The sequence below is a fragment of the Meriones unguiculatus genome (genome assembly GCF_030254825.1).
Source record: "Meriones unguiculatus strain TT.TT164.6M chromosome X unlocalized genomic scaffold, Bangor_MerUng_6.1 ChrX_unordered_Scaffold_30, whole genome shotgun sequence".
Taxonomy (NCBI): Eukaryota; Metazoa; Chordata; class Mammalia; order Rodentia; family Muridae; genus Meriones; species Meriones unguiculatus.
Genome location: NW_026843706.1, coordinates 5730289 through 5746992, shown reverse-complemented (window position 1 = coordinate 5746992; position 16704 = coordinate 5730289).

The following is a 16704-nucleotide window of genomic DNA, read 5'->3' as shown; positions in this document are numbered from 1 at the left end:
AGTGAAGTATCCCAGAAGCAGAAAGACAGGTATGGTATATCTCACTTATTTTTCTTAATTTTAATTTTATTTTTTTATGTTTTATTCATTTTGTATCTCAGTTGTAACACCCTCCTTCATTTCCTCCCTCACTTCCTCCCTCATTCCCTTCCTTATTCCCTCCTATCCATTCATGCTCTGTGATTTTGTCTTCAGTCTTTTTAGCCCCTATGAGCCATGCTTAGTTGATGCTGTGCACAACTAAGTGGATATTAGACATATGGTATAGGAAAAATGGGATAGACATCTTATTGTCTTTCTAGATATATGATTTTCCTGGAGATTCAGAAGGGTGATACAGATGAATAAGTGAATGTACAATAGTTACTTAGTCTCAGTATCTTAAATACTGAGTAACCTCAGTGCCATTTTTTTTAATCAAGGATGAGAGTAATATTCATCTATAGTTATAAACATAAATATATAGAATGCAGTAGGACAACATCATCATTAAGCAAAATAATAGTCAGTCCCCTTTCTCATGAACTATGATCTCCCCTGCTATAACCACAAAATTATACTTCCAGAATTATTATTCTTGTGAGTGATTTCGTTTGACTATTCCGACTCTTTTATCCTTCAGCTTAAATTTTTGGAATTTTTTTCTGTTTCTTTGAAGAATAGCACTGATTATGTAGATCACTTTTGATAAGATAGCCATTTTCACAATATTAATTGTTTCAATAGATAAGCAGATGAGATCAAAAAGTGTTTTCTAAATAAGTTAACAGCAATTATAATGTTAATTATCATAGTGAACTTAAAATATCATATAATATCAATTAATACTCTTAAATATTAATTAAAATTAACTTGTAAATAATTCTAAAGTTAAGGTGTCATTTCCTATATTTTTCCTTCTTAATAGGACTGGTGGGACCTGCACATGGGATGGTCTGAGTCTTCTGAGACTTAACTAGCTTTTTCCCTAGAAGAGCAATATGTGTCCAACTCTGGTTATTACAGAGCGTATCAAAAAGACCCCTGAAATTGGAGGACATTTGGGGCAGTGGGGTCATGTGGAAACCTAGTGCACAGCATCAACTAAGCATGGCTCATAGGGGCTAACAAGACTGAAGACAAAATCACAGAGCATGAATGGATAGGTCTGCACAAGGCACTCTACATATATATTATATATATATGTGTATATATATTACATATATAATATATTATATATATATTATATATATATAATGTTTAGTAACTTGGTGTGTTTGTGTGACTCCTAATAGTGGGAGAAGCAATGTCTCTGACTTCTTTACATGATATTGAGAGTCTTTTACTCTGACTGGGTTGCTCAGAGCTGATATGATGATTGCTGGTTAGTTTTATTGTATCTTGTTAACATGTTTGATATCCCTGGGACACATGCTCTTTTCTGAAGGGAAAAAGAAGAGGAATAAATGTGGGTGACAAGAGAGTGGGAGTGTGGACTGGGATATGTGGAGGTAGGGGAAACTGCAGTCAACATATATTGTATAAGAGAAGAATAAAATTTATCAGATTGTGGTATTATATGCACCCTCCTCTTATGTTCCATTGGGTATCAATAGAATTTCCTCCAGAACTGAAACAGACATTATGGGTAAATGAGCCTAAATGGTTTAGCATAAGCCAGTGAGTCATGAGAAGTAAAAATTTACACTCATTGTAATCAGTGAAGAGAGGGAGAATAGGGGCTTCCACAATTATTTTTTCAAGGCAAGCATTAGGAGGAAAGAATTCAAGGCATATATTTTGCTGCATTCTGAAAATGATCTTTGAGAGACTACACATAAAATGACTCATTCATTTTACTTTTGTGTTTTGTTTTTTGTTTTGTTTTGTTTTGTTTTGATAGTGTAGAGTTAAAACAACTTAATGAAATCTTCCGAGGGTGAATACATTAAAAAATAATACTTGTTTGCATTTTTTCCTCTGTTCTGTCATGATAAGACCCTTAATTTATTGTTCTTACACATTTAAAATGAAATTATTTGAAGTATTTAAGTTCAACCTTTCCACCTTGAGTCTTAAAACTGAAGTTGTTTTACTATTTAAAAAAATCAATTACTAACATGCATTGGTCACTATTATCTATCAATATCAATGGACTCAACTCACCAATAAAAAGACACAGGCTAATAGAATGGTTAAGGAAACAGGATCCAACATTCTGTTGCATCCAAGAAACACACCTATTCAACAAAGACAAACACTACCTCAGAGTAAAGGGCTGGAAAACTGTTTTTCAAGCAAATGGTTCCAGAAAACAAGCTGGAGTAGCCATCCTAATATCTAATAAAATAGACTTTCAACCCAAGTTAATCAAAAAAGATAAGGAGGGCCACTATATTCTCATCAAAGGAAAAATCCACCAAGAGGACATCATAATCTTCAATATCTATGCCCCAAATACAAGAGCACCGACATTCATAAATGAAACATTATTAAAGCTTAAATCATACATTGATCCTAATACCTTAATAGTGGGAGACTTCAACACTCCACTCTCACCAAGGGACAGATCAACTAGACAGATACCAAATAGGGAAATAAAAGCACTCACAGAATCCCTAAATCAAATGGACCTAATAGACGCCTACAGATCATTTCACCCAAACTCAAAAGAGTACACCTTCTTTTCAACACCGCATGGAACCTTTTCCAAAATAGACCATATAGTGGGCCACAAAGCAAGCCTCAACAGATACAAAAGGATTGAAATAATCCCTTGTTTACTATCTGACCACCATGGACTAAAGCTCGACCTCAACAACAACAGAAACAACAAAAAGCCGACATGCACATGGAAACTGACCAACTTACTACTCAATGACAGCTGGGTTAAGGAAGAAATAAAGAAAGAAATTAAAGACTTCCTAGAATTCAATGAAAAGGAAGGCACAACATACCCAAATTTATGGGACACATTGAAAGCAGTGCTCAGAGGAAAATTTATAGCACTAAGTGCCTGCAAGAAGAAATTCATAACATCACATACAAACAACTTAATGGCCCAACTGAAAACCCTAGAAAAAAAAGAAGCAGATACACCCAAGAGGAGCAGACGCCTGGAAATAATCAAACTAAGGGCTGAAATCAATCAACTAGAAAAAAATAAAACTATCCAAAGAATCAATGAAACAAAAAGCTGGTTCTTTGAGAAAATCAACAAGATAGACAAACCCTTAGCCAAACTAACTAAAAAGCAGAGAGAAACTATCCAGATCAGCAAAATCAGAAATGAAAATGGGGACATAACCACAGACATTGAGGAAATCCAAACAATTATTAGGTCATACTACAAAAGCCTATATGCCACAAAATTTGAGAATCTAAATGAAATGGATAATTTTCTTGAAAGATTCCATCTACCAAAACTAAGTCAAGATCAGGTAGAAAGACTGAATAGCCCTATATCTCCCAAGGAAATCGAAGCAGTCATTAACAGTCTCCCCTCCAAAAAAAGCCCTGGACCAGATGGCTTCAGCGCAGAATTCTACAAGACCTTCAAAGAAGTGCTAACTCCAATTCTCCTCAAGCTATTCCACAAAATAGAAACAGAAGGAACACTACCAAACTCATTCTATGAAGCCACAGTCACCTTAATACCTAAACCACACAAAGACCCAACAAAAAAGAGAACTTTAGGCCTATCTCTCTTATGAACATTGACGCAAAAATACTCAATAAAATACTTGCAAACCGAATCCAAGAACACATCAAAGATATCATCCACCATGACCAAGTAGGCTTCATCCCAGGCATGCAAGGGTGGTTCAACATACGGAAATCCATCAATGTAATACACTACATAAACAAACTGAAGGAGAAAAACCACATGATCATATCCTTAGATGCCGAAAAAGCATTTGACAAAGTCCAACACCCATTCATGTTTAAAGTCTTGGAGAGATCAGGGATACAAGGCACATACCTAAACATAGTAAAGGCAATATATAGCAAGCCTATAGCTAACATCAAACTCAATGGAGAGATACTTAAATCAATCCCACTGAAATCAGGGACAAGACAAGGCTGTCCATTGTCCCCATATCTCTTCAACATAGTACTTGAAGTCCTAGCCAGAGCAATAAGACAACTAAAGGGGATCAAGGGGATACAAATCGGAAAGGAAGAGGTCAAAGTGTCACTATTTGCAGATGATATGATATGAGTGACCCCAAAAATTCAACCAGAGAACTCCTTCAGCTGATAAACACTTTCAGCAAAGTGGCAGGATACAAAATCAACTCAAAAAAATCAGAAGCCCTCCTATATACCAAAGACAAAAAGGCTGAGAAAGAAATTAGGGAAACAACACCCTTCACAATAGCCACTAATAACCTAAAATACCTTGGTGTGACTCTAACCAAGCAAGTGAAAGACCTGTTTGAGAAAAACTTCAAGTCTCTGAAGAATGAAATCGAAGAAGATATCAGAAGATGGAAAGATCTCCCGTGCTCATGGATTGGTAGGATTAACATTGTGAAAATGTCCATCCTGCCAAAAGAAATCTACAGATTCAATGCAATTCCCATCAAAATACCAACTCAATTCTTTACAGACCTTGGAAAAAAGATTCTCAGCTTCATATGGAGAAACAAAAAACCCAGAATCTCCAAAACGATCCTGTACAACAACAGATCATCTGGAGGTATCTCCATTCCTGATCTCAAGCTGTACTACAGGGCAACAGTAAGAAAAACTGCATGGTATTGGCATAGAAACAGAAAGGAGGATCAATGGAACCGCATAGAAGACCCAGAAATAAATCCACACACTTATGAATACTCGATATTCGACAAAGAAACCAATTCCATTCAATGGAAAAAAGACAGCATCTTCAACAAATGGTGCTGGACCAACTGGATGTCTACATGCAGAAAAATGAAAATAGATCCATATTTATCACCCTGCACAAAACTAAAGTCAAAGTGGATCAAGGACCTCAACATAAAACCAGATACCCTAAATCAATTGGAAAAAAAGTGGGGAACAGCCTAGAACTCATTGGCACAGGAGACAACTTCCTGAACAGAACACCAACAGCACAGGCTCTAAGAGCAACAATCAATAAATGGGACCTCATGAAACTGAAAACTTTCTGTAAAGCAAAGGATACCGTCATCAAAACAAAACGACTGCCTACAGATTGGGAAAGAATCTTCACCAACCCTCTATCTGACAGAGGACTAATATCCAGTATATACAAAGAACTAAAGAAGCTGAAAAGCAGCAATCCAAGTAATCCAATTAAAAAATGGAGAACAGAGCTAAACAGAGAATTCTCGACAGAGGAATATCGAATGGCAGAAAAACACTTAAAGAAATGCTCATCCTCATTAACCATCAGGGAAATGCAAATCAAAACGACCCTGAGATATCACCTTACACCCATCAGAATGGCCAAGATGAAAAACTCAAGCGATAACACATGCTGGAGAGGTTGTGGAGAAAGGTGAACCCTCCTCCACTGCTGGTGGGAATGTAAACTGGTACAACCACTCTGGAAAGCTATCTGGCGCTTTCTAAGACAAATAGAAATAGTGCTTCCTCCAGACCCAGCTATACCACTGCTAGGTATATACCCAAAGTTTGTTCAAGTACACAAAAAGGACACTTGCTCAACCATGTTTATAGCAGCTCTATTTGTAATAGCCAGAACCTGGAAACAACCCAGATGTCCATCAACGGTGGAATGGGTACAGAAATTGTGGTATTTTTATACAATGGAATACTACTCAGCAATCAAAAAGGAGGAAATCATGAAATTTGCAGGCAAATGGTGGGATCTAGAAAAGATTATTCTGAGTGAAATATCCCAGAAGGAGAAAGACAAACATGGGATATACTCACTTATATAGACCTATAAGATATGATAAACATAATGAAATCTATACACCTAAAAAAGATAATCAATTGAGCGGACATGGGGTAAGATGATCAATCCTCATTTAGAAAGACAGATAGGATGTGCATTGAACGTATGACAGGAGTCTACTGAGTGCATCTGAAAGACTCTAACTAGCAGTGTTTTCAAAGCAAAGACTCATGACCAAACCTTTGGCAGAGTACAGGGAATCATAAGAAAGAAGGGGAGTTAGTCTGATGGGGAAAAGATAGGAGCTCCACAAGGACCAAATATATCTGGGCACAGGGTATTTTCTGAGACTGACATTCAACCAAGGACCATGTATGGATATATCCTAGAACCTCCACTCAGATGTAGCCTGTGGTAGCTCAGTAACCAATTGGTTTCCCAAAGTGAGGGGAATAAGGACTATTTCTAACAGGAACTCAATGACTGGCTCTTTGGTCTCCCCACCCCCGAAGGGAAGAGCAGTCCTGTTAGGCCACAGAGGAGGGCTTTGCAGCCAGTCCTGAAGATACCTGATAAAACAGGATCAGATGAATGGGGAGGAGGTCCCCCCTATCAGTGGACTTGGAAAGGGGCACGGTGGAGATGAGGGAGGGAGGGACTGGGAGGGAATGAGGGATCGGGACACGGCTGGGATACAGAGTTAATAAAATGTAACTGATAAAAAAAATAAAAAAAAAGAAAATATGAAAAAAAAATCAATTACAGAGAATCGAGAGACGGTGGCGGCTAGTGTGCAGCTTAACTGAAGGGGAGAGGACCTGCAAAGCGGAAATTGGTGAGTGAAGGGGCTGATCAACCCAGAACAGAGTTATCTAAACTTCCAAGAAGAAAGAGACTAACCATGATCTGAGTCCATCTAGAATCAGGTTTCTGCAGACTCGTCCAGGAGGAGACACCCTGAGAGGTGATCCCCAGGCACTTCCCCGCACCCGACACCCTACTCCCTCTTCTGAAGAGGCAGGAGGAGGCATCCAGCAGAATCTGCCACAGACCACGCTGTCTGTACCCCAGCCCCAGCAAGAGGTACAGCTCCCACCAAAAAAAAAAAAAAAAAAAAAAAAAAAAACAACAACAAAACAAAACAAACAAACAAAAAAACAACAACAACAACAAAAAACGGAGATCAGGGCTGAGAAAACCCAATCCTTTCGGGCACTACCCCGAAACGAGAACACCACCATAACCCTGCCCCGGCGGAGCAGAAGGATAGAGAGGTGCACAGCAGCTTCACAGCACCTGGACCCCAGTTCTGCCAGCTGCTCCTAGCAAACAATTTTCAGCTCAGGATCTGGAACTGTGGTCATTCAACACGTCCTGAGATTCTCGCAGGTCCAGCACAACAAGGACTAGCATCAAGGACTAGCACTGGCAGCCCCCAAGGTCCTGGCAGAGAAATCCCAGCTGAGGATTAGGACTGAGAAGTCCCCACCCCTCCTGGCACTCCCCTGAGAGCACTGCCATAGCTTGCCTTAGCAGAGGGGAAGGTCATAGGGGAAGGACAGAGAGGCAGCCTGTCACAGGACACAGCACCCCCTCTCCAGCTCACCCAGAGGCCCCTGGCAGAGAAACCTGAGTTCTGGATCTGAGGACACTCAGCCCTAACTAGTACTCTCCTGGAATCAGCAAACATAGGTTCTACCTAACCAGGCTACTTCTGGCAGAGAGATCTGGGTCCAGGATCTGGGATTGAGAACACTCAACCCAACTCTTTCCCGCGCTACCCCGGGACCAGACAACAAAACCCCTCCTGGCAGAGGGAAAGGACAGAGAGGTGGCACACAGGACAGGTGGACACCGAGTCCTGCTGCCACAGTGCCACAGAGCTGACTGTTAGCCTACTTGTGCATTTTCCGCAGCAGGACCAAATCGGAGAGTAGAGAGCATTCCACCGTGCATTCCAACTGGTCCTGCAAGGGAGTGAGTGAGCCTTCTAGGGAGAGTTTGCCACAAACCGAGGGCCTCTCCACACAAGCAACCAGACAAGATCTCTACCACCCACACCCTTAGTGTGGGCATCATAAGGATTCTTAGGATAGCAACCCCAATGCTGAAGCTTCTGCCTTGTGAGTCCACCAGTATAATCCAGGTAAACAATTCCTGGATCCCAGACAGAACTGCATACTAGTTTGGTCTGTAGGCCACTGCAATAGTCAGAGTATCCGCACATGCACACTGGGCCCGCTAAAAGCACATGCGAAGAGCGCCAGCATCACATTCCTTACTTAGGCAAAACTGAAACCACAACACACACTCCCAAAGAAGTGAACCTCTCTCACCTTCCTGAAAAAAAAAAAAAAAAGTCCAGAAAACAGAAAGAGACAATCATAGCCTAAACTACAAACTCAAGGAACAAACAGTGAGGGTTATAAATAACCAGACGGCTAGAGGCAGACATAAGAATACACCCAACAAAAATCAGGACATAATGACCTCACAAGCAACTCCACAAACCAATGGACACTTCAACTCACAAGATATACAAGAAAACGACCTCAAAACTATGTTTCTCCAGCTATTAGAGGCCCATAAGGATGAAATGAACAAAGCCCTCAGAGAAATAGCCAAAGAAATCGAGATGAACAAAGAGGAAATGAACAAAGCCCTCAAAGAAATGGCCACAAAAATTAAGGCAAATAAAGAAGAAATAAACAAAGCTCTCATAGAAATACAGGCAAATACAGCCAGAGAAGTAGAGGCACAATTAATGTTATATAGAGAGGAAACAGACAAAAAAACAGAAGCCGTCATTAAAAAGCAGGACTCCACATTCAAACAGGTGAAGGAAATGGTGCAAGACATGAAAAAAGAATTAGAATCAATAAAGAAAACACAAAAAGAGAAAAACCTGGAGCTGGAGAATATAAGAGAAAAGAACAGGAACTACAAAGGTAAGCATCACCAACAGAATACAAGAGATGGAAGAAAGAATCTCAGGAGCCGAAGATACACTTGCAGAAATTGACACGTCTCTCAAAGAAAAAATAAAATCAGAAAAGTTCCAAACACAAAACATCCAACAAATCAAGGACACCATGAAAAGACAAAATCTAAGAATAATAGGAGTAGAAGAGAAAGAAGACAACAGGCTCAAAGGTCCAGAAAATATTTTCAAGAAAACTATAGAAGAAAATTTTCCCAACTTAAAGAAAGAGATGTCCATAAACATACAAGAGGCCTACAGAACACCAAGTAGCCTAGACCAGAAAAGAAATTCTTCATGTAACATCATAGTCAAAACACTGAACCAACAGAACAAAGATAAAATTCTATAAGCAACAAGGGAAAAAGGCCAAGTAACATATGAAGGTAGACCTATCAGAATCACACCAGATTTCACAACAGAAAAAATGACAGACAGAAGGGCCTGGACAGACATCATGCAGTCCTTAAGGGACCACAGATTCCAACCCAGACTACTATACCCAGCAGAATTATCAATCAACATAGACGGAGAATTAAAAATATTCCATAACAAAACCAAATTTAAACAATATCTACATAGTAACCCAGCTCTACAGAAGTTACTAGAAGGGAAAATCCAAACCAAAGAAAACAACTACATCTAAGCAAACAGAGGAAATAGATAACTACACACACACACACACAAACAAACAAACAAAACCAAACAAAAGAATACAAGCAGTAAAACTCAGTGAAAACACCAAACCCACATCAAAAGTAAATAACAATTGTTGGTCTCTAGTATCTATCAACATCAACAGACTCAACTCCCCAATAAAAAGAAACAGACTAACAGAATGGTTGTGGAAACAGGATCCAACATTCTGTTGCATCAAAGAAACACACCTATGCAACAAAGATAAACACTACCTCAGAGTAAAGGGCTGGAAAAATGTTGTTCAAGCAAATGGTTCCAGAAAACAAGCTGGAGTAGCCATCCTAATATCTAATAAAATAGACTTTCAACCCAAGTTAATCAAAAAAGATAAGGAGGCCCACTATATTCTCATCAAAGGAAAAATCCACCAAGAGGACATCACAATTTTGAATATCTATGCCCCAAATACAAGAGCACCTACATTCGTAAATGAAACAATATTAAAGCTTAAATCACACATTGATCCTAATAACTTAATAGTGGGAGACTTCAACACTCCACTCTCACCAAGGGACAGATCAACTAGACAGAAAACAAATAGGGAAATAAAAGCACTTACAGAGTCCCTAAATCAAATGGACCTAATAGATGTCTACAGATCTTTTCACCCAAACTCAAAAGAGTATATCTTCTTTTCAGCACTGCATGGAACCTTCTCCAAAATAAAACATATAGTTGCTCATAAAGCAAGCCTCAACAGATACAAAAAGATTGAAATAATCCCTTGTATTCTGTCTGACCAAAATGGACTAAAGCTGAACCTCAACAACAACAGAAATAACAAAAAGCTGGCACGCACATGGAAACTGAACAACTTGTTACTCAATGACAGCTGGGTTAAGGAAGAAATAAAGAAAGAAATTAAAGAAGTCCTAGAATTCAATGAAAATGTAGGCACAACATACCCAAATTTATGGGACACATTAAAAGCAGTGCTCAGAAGAAAATTTATAGCACTAAGTGCCTTCAAGAAGTAATTTGTAACATCACATACAAGCACCTTGATGGTTCAAATGAAAACCCTGGGGGAAAAAAAAAGCAGATACACCCAAGAGGAGCAGATGGCTGGAAATAATAAAACTTGGGGCTGAAATCAATCACTTCAAAACAAATAAAACTATTCAAAGAATCAATGAAATGACAACCTGATTCTCTGAGAAAATCAACAAGATAGACAAACCGTTAGCCAAAATAACTAAAAAGCGGAGAGAATCTATCCAAATCAGCAAAATCAGAAATGGAAAGGGGACATAACTGCAGATGCTGAAGAAATCCAAACAATCATTAGGTCATACTAAAAAAGCCTATATGCCACAAAATTTGAAAATCTCAATGAAATGGACAATTTTCTTGATAGATTCCATTTTCCAACATTAAGTCAAGATCATGTAGAAAGACTGATTAGCATTATATCCCCCAAGGAAATTGAAGCAGTCATTCACAGTCTCCCCTCCAAAAAAAGCCCTGGGCCAGATGGTTTCAGCGCAGAATTCTACCAGATCTTCAAAAAAGTGCTAACACCAATTATCCTCAGACTATTCCACAAAATAGAAACAGAAGAAAAATTTCCAAACTCATTCTATGAAGCCACAGTCAACTTGATACCTAAACCACACAAAGACCCAACAAAAAAAGAGAACTTCAGACCTACCTCTCTTATGAACATTGATGTAAAAATACTCAATAAAATACTTGCAAACGGAATCCAAGAACACATCAAAGGTAAAACCCACCATGACCACGTACGCTTCATCCCAGGCATGCAAGAGTGGTTCAACATATGGAAATCCATCAATGCAATCCACCACATAAACAAACTGAAGGAGAAAAACCACATGATCATCTCCTTAGATGCTGAAAAAGCATATGACAAAGTCCAACACCCAATCATGTTTAAAGTCTTGGAGAGATTAGGGATATAAGGCACATATCTAAACATAGTGAAGGCAATATACAGCAAGTCTATAGCCAACATCAAACTCATTGGAGAGAAACTTAAATCAATCCCACTGAAATCAGGAACAAGACAAGGCTGCCCACTCTCTCCATATCTCATCAACATAGTACTTGAAGTCCAAGCTAAACCAATAAGACAACTAAAGGAGATCAAGAGGATACAAATCAGAAAGGAGGAGGTCAAAGTGTCATTATTCACAGATGATATGATAGTATACATGAGCAACCCCAAAACTTCAACCAGAGAACTCCTTCAGCTGATAAACACCTTCAGCAAAGTGGCTGGATATAAAATAAACTCAAAAAAATCAGAAGCCCTCCTGTATACCAAAGACAAAAGGGCCAAGAAAGAAATTAGGGAGACAACACCCTTCACAATAGCCACTAATAACATAAAATACCTCAGGGTGACACTAACCAAGCAAATGAAAGACCTGTTTGAGAAAAACTTCAAGTCTCTGAAGAATGAAGTTGAAGAAGATATCAGAAGATGGAAAAATCTACAGTGCTCATGGATTGGTAAGATTAACATTGTGAAAATGGCCATTCTGCCAAAAGCAATCTCCAGATTCAACACAATTCCCATCAAAATACCAACTCAATTCTTTACAGACCTTGAAAAAAAGATTCTCAGCTTCATATGGAGAAACAAAAAACCCAGAAGCTCCAAAACAATCCTGTACAACCACGGATCATCTGGAGGTATCTCCATCCCGATCTCAAACTGTATTACAGAGCAATAGTCGTAACAACTGCATGGTATTGGCATAGAAACAGAAAGGAGGATCAATGGAACCGAATAGAACACCCAGAAATAAACCCTATGAATACTTGATTTTTGACAAAGAAGCCAAAACCATTCAATGGAAAAAAGACAGCATCTTCAACAAATGGTGCTGGTACAACTGGATGTTTACATGCAGAAAAATGAAAATAGATCCATTTTTATCACCCTGCACAAAACTAAAATCCAAGTGGATCAAAGACCTCAACATAAAACCAGATAATCTAAATCTCTTAGAAGAATAAGTGGGGAACAGTCTAGAACTCAGTGGCACAGGAGAGAAATTTTTGAACAGAACTCCAACAGCACAGGCTCTAAGAGCAACAATCAATAAATGGTACCTCATGAAACTGAATAGCTTCTGTAAAGCAAAGGACACTGTCATCAAAACAAAATGACTGCCTATAGATTGGGAAAAAAATCTTCACCAACCCTTTATCTGACAGAGAGCTAATATCCACTATATACAAAGAGCCAGCCACTGACTTCCTGTTAGAAATAGTCTTTGTTCCCCTTACAATGGGAAACCAATTCGTTACTGAGCTACCACGGGCTACATCCAAGTAGAAATTCTAGTTTCTCTCTAAAGAAGTTCTAGTTCTCTTTAAATAACCTGGAAAGCAGCAAACCAAGTAATCCAATTAAAAAATGGGGAACAGAGCTAAACAGAGTATTCTCTGTAGAGGAATATCGAATGGCAGAGAAACACTTAAAGAAATGCTCAACATCATTAGCCATTAAGGAAATGTATATCAAAACTACCCTAAGATTTCACCTTACACACATCAGAATGGCCAAGATGAAAAACTCAAGTGACAACACATGCTGGAGAGGTAGTGGAGAAAGGGAACCCTCCTCCACTGATAGTGGGAATGTGAACTGCTACAACCACCTTGGAAGTCTATCTGGTGCTTTCTTAGACAATTAGGAATAAAGCTTCCTCAAGACCCAGCTATACCCCTGCTAGGTATATACCCAAAATTTGCTCAAGTACACAACAGAGATATTTGCTCAACCATGGTTATAGCAGCTTTATTTTTAGTAGCCACTACCTGGAAACAACCCAGATGTCCATCAGCGGAGGAGTGGATATAGAAATTGCGGTATTTTTACACAATGGAATACTACTCAGCAATCATAAAGGAGGAAATCATGAAATTTGCAGGCAAATGGTGGGATCTAGAAAAGATCATTCTGAGTTAAATATCTCAGAAGGAGAAAGACAAACACAGTATATACTCGCTTATATATACCTATAAGATATTATAAACATAATGAAATATATATACCTAAAAATGATAATCAAGAGAGCAGGCATGTGGTAAGATGATCAATCCTCATTTAGAAAGATTGATGGGATGTGCATTGAATGTATGACAGGAGTCTACCTCAGAAGGTATCTGAAAGACTCTACCTAGCAGTGTTTCAAAGCAGACACTAAGACTCATGACCAAACCTTCGGCAGAGTACAGGGAATCATATGAAAGAAGGAAAGTTAGTATGATAGGGAAAGAATAGGAGCTCCACAAGGACCAAATATATCTGTGCACAGGGGTCTTTTCTGAGACTGACATTCAACCAAGGACCATAGGGATATAACCTAGAACTTTTGCTCAGATGTAGCCTGTGGTAGCTCAGTAACCAATTGGTTTCCCATAATAAGGGGAACAAGGACTATTTCTAACAGGAACTCAGTGGCTGGCTCTTTGACTTCCCCACCCCCCCAAGGGAGGAGCACTCCTGTTAGGTCACAGAGGAGTACTTTGCAGACCTGATAAGACAGGGTCAGATGAATGGGGAGGAGGTCCCCCCATCAGTGGACTTGGAAAGGGGCAGGGTAAAGAGGAGGGAGGGAGGGTGGGATTGGGAGGGAATGAGGGAGCGGGATACAGCTGGGATACAGAGTTAATAAAATGTAACTAATAAGAAAAAAATAAAAATTAAAAAAAAAATAAATTACAAAAAAAGACTTATAATTTAAGTGAAGAATATAATGTAGAGAAGTAGAAATGGATTTACTGAATTAGGACAGGAAAACTAATTGAGGCTTAAATTAAAGATGAAGTATAAATCATATGAAAGTAATGCATTTTCTAGAACCTCACTTTATTATTTAAAGAGAACTTTTATTGTCTAGCTACCTTGGTAACTTTTACTTTTCATATTTTTAGAGTCTTATTAATTTCTTTTTAATTACAATTTATTAATTTTGTATCCCAGCTCTAGCCCCTCCCTCATTCTCTCCCAATCCTACCTACCTCTCTTTTCTCCTCTCATGCCCTTCCCCATGTCCACTGATAAGGAAGGTCTTTCTCCCTTCCATCTAGCCTCTCAGGTCTCATCAGGACTGGCTGCACTGTTTTCCTATGTGGGCTAGTAAGAATACTCCCCCCTCATCGGGAGATGATCAAAGAGCCAGTCACTGAGTTCATGTCAGAGACAGCCCCTATTCCCATTATTAGGAAACCCACTTGGACACTGAGCTGCCATTGGTTACATCTGTGCAGGGATTCTAGGTTATCTCCATTCATGGTCATTGGTTGGAATATTGATCCTTAGTTGGAGTATCAGTCTCAGAAAAAAAACCTCTGCTCAGATTTTTTGTTTTGTTGCTCTTCTTGTGCATCTCCTGTCCCCTCTAGGTCTTTCATCTCCCACTTCTTTCATAAGTTTTCTTACGCTCTGCCCAAAATTTGACTATGAGTCTCAGCATTCTCTTCTATACACTGCTGGGTAGAGTCTTTCAGAGTCACTCTGTGGTAGGCTCCTGTCCTGTTATCTCTTTTATGGATGTTGATGCAAAAATGCTCAATAAAATATTCTCAAACAAAATCCAAGAACACAAAAAGATATAATTTAACATGACCAAGTAAGTTTCATCTCAGGCATACAGGGGTAGTTCAATATACCAAAATCCATCAGTGTAATATAAACTGAAGGAGAAAAAAACAATGTGATTTCTCCTTAGATGCCAAAAGAGCATTTGACAAAATCCAACATTCAATCATGTTTAAAGTCTTGGAGAGATCAGGGATACCTAAGCATATACCTAAGCATATACCTAAGCATAGTAAAGACAATATACAGCAAACCTATAGCCAACATCAAACTAAACTGGGAGAACCATAAATCAATCCCACCGAAATCAGGGACAAGGCAAGCTGCCCACTCTCTCTGTATCTCTTCAGCATAGTACTTTAGTTCCTAGCTAGACTAACAAGACAACTAAAGGAGATCAACGGGATATACATCTTAAAGAAAGAAGTCAATGTATCACTATTCGAAGATGATATGGTAGTATACATGAATTGCCCAAAAATTCTACCAGAGAACTCCTTCAGCTGATAAACACCTTCAGCAAAGTAGCTGGATACAAAGTTAACTCAAAAAATCAGTAACCCTCTTGTATACAAAAGGCAAAATTGCTGAGAAATTAGGGAAACTACACCCTTTATAATAGCCATTAATAACATTAATGAAAGTACCATTAATAAAGCCATTAATAAAGTACCTTGGTGTTACTCTAAACAAGTGAAATACCTGTTTGAAAAAGAAAAAGAAAAGAAAAGAAAAAAACTTCAAGTCTCTGAAGAAAGAAATTGAAGATATCAAAAGATGGAAAGATCTTTCTTGGTAATTTTTAAACAGAGTATTTCCATTTGGTGGATTAAAAGGGTCAGCAATATTGACATTTTTTAAAACTATTTTAATACCCATATTATTTATCTTAATGGCTTAAGATAATTCACTTTCAAGGTATTTATTTGGGGATCTGTCTATTTTCCCTTCCATGCCCATTATAATATATACTGATGAAATCAACTTAACGGAGAAAAAAAAGAATCTTCTCGCTTACTTTCAGTGTACAGTTTAAACTACATTTATAGGTAGTTCCAGCCTGTAAGTTTTTATAATAGCTAGTCACACTGCATCAATAGTCAGAAAGCAGAGAGATGGATGCATGTCACTACTTAACTTGTTCTCCATTTGTAGAAAATCCAAGCCTGGAAATGATGCCACCCTCAGGGCATAGGTCTTATGACATCAATTAATGCAATCAAGATAATTTACCAGAAGACTATCTTGCAGATGATAGTCTAGCCATCAGGAAGTACTAAAAACATTTTTATAGTCAAGGGTACATTGGAATAACCATCTAGTCATTTTTCTCAAATAAAATACTCAGTTATAAAGTAATAAGCATTAATTTACTATACCAAAAGATTATCTATCTATCTATCTATCTATCTAGATAGATAGATAGATAGATATACATACACATATACATTGTGTTTCTTTAAAATATCTAGAATATTTTTAGGTTCCTTTCAGGAGATTGACTACTTTCCCACTTCTCTTCAATCTCAGACAGGGCAGAAAAAGTTTCTCATCTGCTTCCATCAACAGAATGTAGTAGAAAGGATATTTTGTGACTTC